This window comes from Paramormyrops kingsleyae, chromosome 25 (genome assembly GCF_048594095.1).
Source record: "Paramormyrops kingsleyae isolate MSU_618 chromosome 25, PKINGS_0.4, whole genome shotgun sequence".
Classification (NCBI taxonomy): Eukaryota; Metazoa; Chordata; class Actinopteri; order Osteoglossiformes; family Mormyridae; genus Paramormyrops; species Paramormyrops kingsleyae.
Window position 1 is genome coordinate 15,663,684 of NC_132821.1, and position 6,000 is coordinate 15,669,683.

Sequence of the window (6,000 nt, forward strand, 5' to 3'; positions counted from 1 at the left end):
AGTCAGCGCTCCATTTTAGAAATGATATTAAATGCTTTCTGACCTTCTCATTTGTAAATGAAGTCTGATAATGTTGTATAAGGCAAATTGGTGAAAAATGAAAGGAAATTAAAAATATGGACTCAGCTGAAGGGAAAGGTAACAATTATTTGAAGGTTTCATGAGGAATAAGGACATTTCAGCTGAATCTGCTAAGGTGGGTCTTACACATATATGGACAGTGGCTGTCACGCCCCCATTTGACCGATCAGCACCAAATTTGGACGGTCTGTCTGAGGTGCAGTGGTACATTAGTGGGTCAAATTTGGTGATGATCAGATGAAGTATTCCTCTGATTTAGCTGTTTGATTGAAATGATCATGGAAATGCTGTAGGTTCAGTGTGGCTGGTGGCTATACTGTACAGGCAAGTGAAGTTATCTTTATAAATTATACATATGGGCAGTGTCCTGATTTTTATACTACCAGATTGACCTACTTAGGATGGACATTGCAGTAGTTACAGTAATATGTTATTTATTAAGTTTTTAAATATGACAAGGGAATGCAAATGACTATCATGGGACATTGCATATTTCTTGATTTGACATGACTCACAGAACTTGCAGGGCAAAAGATTTTAACCAGTAATATGTCACTGGATCAAAAATGAGATAAATGTAAGTTGAGCTGATTTTGCAGTTTATACAGTGATGTTATATTGCTGTAGCACCCCCGTTTGACTGATCGGCACCAAATTTGGAGGGCCCTTCTCCAGTAATATCCTACATTATATATTTAAGTTTGATGATGATTGGTTGAGGCAGGCCTGAGATATAGCTGTCTGATTGAAATGGGTGTGGCACCACTATGGTTTGGGTGTGGCTGGTGGCCATACCTCATGGAAAGTTTATGATTTTTTTAATAATTTTATATAGGGACTGTCTCCTGATTTAAATGATACCAGATTTGTGTAGGTTTGGTGAAAATCCTAGGAGGATAAGAAAAAAGTACTGTTTTAAGACTTTTACAAAATAGGCAAAAATGGCAAGAGATATGATGAAGTTCTTTATACGATTAAATTTGTCATGAGCTAGTGGATAGCTTAAGCAACAATTGTCAATTTTATAATTAACAGTTCAGGAGAAATAGGCAGAAATGTGCTGTAGCGCCCCCATATGGCAGATTGACATGTCCTTTACAGGGTGGGCTCAGGGTCACAATACAAATGTATAACCAAAATTTGGTTTGGATTGCTCATTGTTTAGCTGGTCAAATGGCTGCTTGATTTTGATTGGCTAATGGTGGCCAGGATTTTACAACTAATGACTGCCATTTTACTTCTCTGACCTCAGGCTTGTACATAGTACATATCTGCCAAATTTCAATTAGATTGGTTAAGGCATTCAGGAGATATTGGCAGTTATTAGTTGTAGCGCCCCCTATTGACGAAATGTGGGCCGCATTGTATGTTGACCCCATGATAGAGCAGGGAGGTTGGATTGTAAGTTTGGTTCAGGTAGGCTAAGGTATGGAGAAGTTATAGCATTCAGACTGAAATAGGCCAAATTTAGGTGGGATTTGGGCATGGGTAGTGGCCATAAAATAGACAAATGTCAGACTTTCTTGAATCTATTTTAATCAGCTAAGTGGACTGATCGGTTTGACACCTCATTTGTCTGATTTGGTCCAATATTGTAGGACTTGAAGGCAGAAGTCAGTTTCACAAATTATGCAAATTAGCAAAAAATCTAAGTAGGCGGAGCTTCATAGTCCAAATAGCAAGTTGGTAGAGCAAAGCTGTCTGTATCAGCAGAAAAAATAATTTCAATTATAGGACTAATAGGACAGGAGCTATGGATTGAAACGCGTTGGGGGGCGCTAGAGCGCCCCCATCTGGCTGACAGGCCTGGGTCAGAGAATCTGAGTAGCGGGTAGGAATTGACATCATATTACCAATTTTGGTTGGTCTAGCACTTACGGTTTAGGCTGTGCATTCAGTTTTAGGGCGCGAAAAATAATAATAATAATAATAATAAAAGAGAAAAATCCTAAGAAAAACAATAATGGTCCATAAGGACTTCGTCCTTTGGACCCTTAATAATAACTAGAAACTGCAAGCAGTTACTAAAGGGTCCAAAGCGTAGGACAATCGGACTGGTAGGACAGTAGAGGAATAAGGGCAGAGATCTGGCGGCCAGGGTAGTAGAAAGTCAGACAGAATTAGTCAGCCATAACATGATGGAAATTTTGGCATAGGTCTAATGCGATATGACTATATATGTTCCTGGATTTGGTACGACATAGTAAATTTGACTGCCAATAAAATTTAAGTGTAGGACAAGTAGGACAGGAGATATCGACCAACACATGTTGTGGGGCGCAACGGTGCCCCCCTCTGACTGACTGGGATGGGTCAGAGAGGCTCAGTAGTGGATAGCAATAGGAATCTTACTGCCAAATTTGGTCGGCCTAGGACTTATGGTTTTGGCTGGGCATTCAGTTTTAGGGAAGAAAAATAATTATAATCGAACCCTCTGGAGGAGTGCCTAAGCCCGTCTGAATGGCTGGGTTAATAACAAAAATAGAAGCTTCATTGACCATCATGGGGAAAATGCCTATATGTCTCCCCAGCTTGCTTTACAGAGAGCATGCTGTGCACATCGGGCTGCCTAGCTCAAGTACCAACCGAAGCTGGGTTTGAACCGGTGACCCTCTGATTACAAGCACACAGGTTTAGCCCACTGAGCCACCCGCTTCTGATGGTAAGATGGGTGAGATCAGTAGACACTTTCATAACTGATCTGGTAACTCATTATACCTGAATTGGCCTAGGTTGGTCTTAGTAACATATAAACAGTGGCCGTAGCGCTCCCGTTTGACTGATCGACACAAAATTTGGAGGGTCGCTCGGTGGTATAGCACTACATTAGTGAGAGAAATTTGGTAATGATTGGCTGAAGCATGCCTGAGATATAGCTGTCTGATTGAAATGTACGTGGCACCAGTATGGTCATGGTTTGGCTTTTGGCCGTACCTTACTGAAAGCATAAGATTTTTTCTGTAAATCATTAAATGGACTGTCTCCTGATTTTAATGACAGCAGATGTAAGTAGGTGCGGCAAAAATTCTAGGAGGGCAACGAAAAAGCCTGTTTACAGACAATTATAAATTATGCAAAAATGCAATGATATATAACCAAGTTACATATGTGTTTAGATTTGCCATGACATATTGAATTAGACTGGCAATCAATTTTAACTGTAGGCTTGACAGTTTTGTAGAAATAGGCAGAAATGCAAATGGGGCCACTGTAGCGCCCCCATCTGGCCTAGTGAGTTGTCCTTTACAGGATGTGCAGAGGGTCAGAAGGTGAATGTAGCAGCCAAATTTTGGTTTGATTGGTCATTGTTAAGCCTGTCAAATGGCTGCTTGATGTTGATTGGCTAATGGCAGCCAAGCTTTTATGATTGATGACTGGCATTGTATGTGACTGTCCTCAGGCTAGGTCGTAGTATATGTCAGCAAAATTTCAGTTGGATTGGCCAAGGCAGTCAGGAGATATTGGCAGTTTTTAGTTGTAGCGCCCCCTATGGACGAAATGCAGCCCGCCTTGGACCGTGTCCCCAGAATGGTGTCGGAAGGTAGGATTTCAAATTTGGTCTAGGTAGGCCAAGGCACGGCCAAGTTATAGCCATCAGACCAAAACGGGCCAAATTTGGACATTGTTTGGGCGTGGCTAATGGCCGTAGGATATAAAAATGTCTCAATTTTGTTAATGTTTCTTGATCAGCTGAGAATTCTGATTCGTCTGACACCTCATTTGTCTGATTTGGTAGGACAAGCCAGGACTTTAAGGAAAAAGTATGATTTGCAAATTATGCAAATTAGCAAAAAATCTAAGTAGGCGGAGCTTCATGGTCCCATTGACTTTTTGGTAGGGCAAGGCTGTCTGCATCAGGAGAAAAAAGAATTTCGATGGTAGGACAAACAGGACAGGAGATATCGTCCAAAACGTGTTGGGGGGCGCTACGGCACCCCCCTCTGGCTGAGTCGGACGGGTCGGACAACCTGAGTAGTGGGTAGGAATTGCAAGCACCTTACCAAGTTTGGTCAGCCTAGGACTTACGGTTTAGGCTGGGCATTCAGTTTTAGGGCAGAAAAATAATAATAAAGATAACTGCAAGCAGTGACAATCGGGTCCAAAGCTAATGGAAAGAAGCAATGAAGAGGAAAGAAGTTAATGGCATAAAATTAGAAGTTCACCTTTTATTTGTAAATGAAGTACAGACTGTACTGTAATTGATGAGCAATGCATTTAAATTGGTAGAAAATATGAAATGCTACTATGAGATGATATCTAACATTTAAACATTACATTTGGAAATGTTTATCAAGGTACGATAAAGGGAAAAAGGTAGATGAGAAACAGAAGGGAAATGTGGTGACTAGCTGTTGGAGAAATATTGCAATTGCTGCAGTGTACACAGGCTGAAGTAACATTGAAGTTTGATAGATTTCTAAAAGTCAAATGGCAGGAATTTATAAGCAGATTAAAAATATGGACTTAGATGAAGGGAAAGGTGATTAATATTTAAATGTTTAAATAAACAATAAGGAGATGTCAGCTGCATTAACCAAGGTTGTTGTTAGACATATTAGGACAGTGGCTAAATTGTAAAAGAAGTATAGACTGTAACTGATGGCCAATGCATTTAAATAGTCAGAAAATACGAAATGCTACTATGAGATGATAGCTAACATTAAAACATTATTGTGGAAATGTTTATCAAGGTATGATAAAGAAAAATGGTAGATGAGAAACCGAAGGGAAATGTGGTGACTAGCTGATGGAGAAATATTGCAATTGCTGCAGTGTACACAGGCTAAAGTAACATTGAAGTTTGATAGATTTCTAAAAGTGAAATGGCATGATTCTATAAGCAGATTAAAAATATGGACTTTGAAGAAAGGAAAGGTGAATAATATTTAAATGTTTAAAAAAATAATAAGGAGATGTCAGCTGCATTAACCAAGGTTGGTCTTAGACATACAGTATTAGGACAGTGGCTAAATTTGAAATGAAGTACGGACTGTAACTGATGGCCAATGCATTTAAATAGTCAGAAAGTAGGAAATGCTTCTATGATAAGATAATATCTGACATTTTGAACATTGACTTTGATATGTTGATTAAGGTACGATAAAGGGAATATGGTAGATGAGAAACAGAAGGGACATGTGGTGACTAGCTGTTGGAAGAAATTGCAATTGTTGCACTGTACACAGCCTGAAGTATCTCTGAACTTTGATACATTTCTAAAAGTGAAATGAAATGAAAATGTCAATAATCTTTGAAGGTTTGATGAAAAATAAATTTCAGTTGCATTAACTATTAATATATTTTGACAGTGGCAGAAGCGCCCCCATTTAACCGAATGTCACCAAAGTTAGATGGTCTATTCATAGTCCAGTGCTACAGAAGTGAGTCAAATTCTGTGAGATTTCGATGAAGTATGAATGAGGTTTAGCAGACTTAATGAATTCGGTATGGAAATAGTGAGGCCAGCAGGTGGAGTTAGCGCTACATTTGATAATTGGTAGCATGCAGTCCCTGGTGTGGCAGTTTGACTACTGCCATTAGCAGAAGCAGCCATAGTACAACAATATAAAATAAAATATATAACCATTTGCTGAAGTGCCTCAGCCCAAAAGAATTTGTTTTTTGTGTCAGATGGTCTAAGTAGACGGTAGAAATAGGCACCTGCATACCTAATATTTTAAGTCTAGATCATACAAGTTAAGCTTACTTTATAGTACCTCAGTGAACACATGCTGTCTTGTATATTAAAAAAAACAACAGTGGCTTACTGCATTTGTAAAGTATTCTTCTAGACATAAGAAGCCCTGAAAGAATTTAATGCTATTAATGAAATACAGGACGAACTACACCTGCTGGCTAATGTATAAAAAAAATCCAAAAAACTGCAATATAAATAGAGCACCATCTCCACCTACTGGC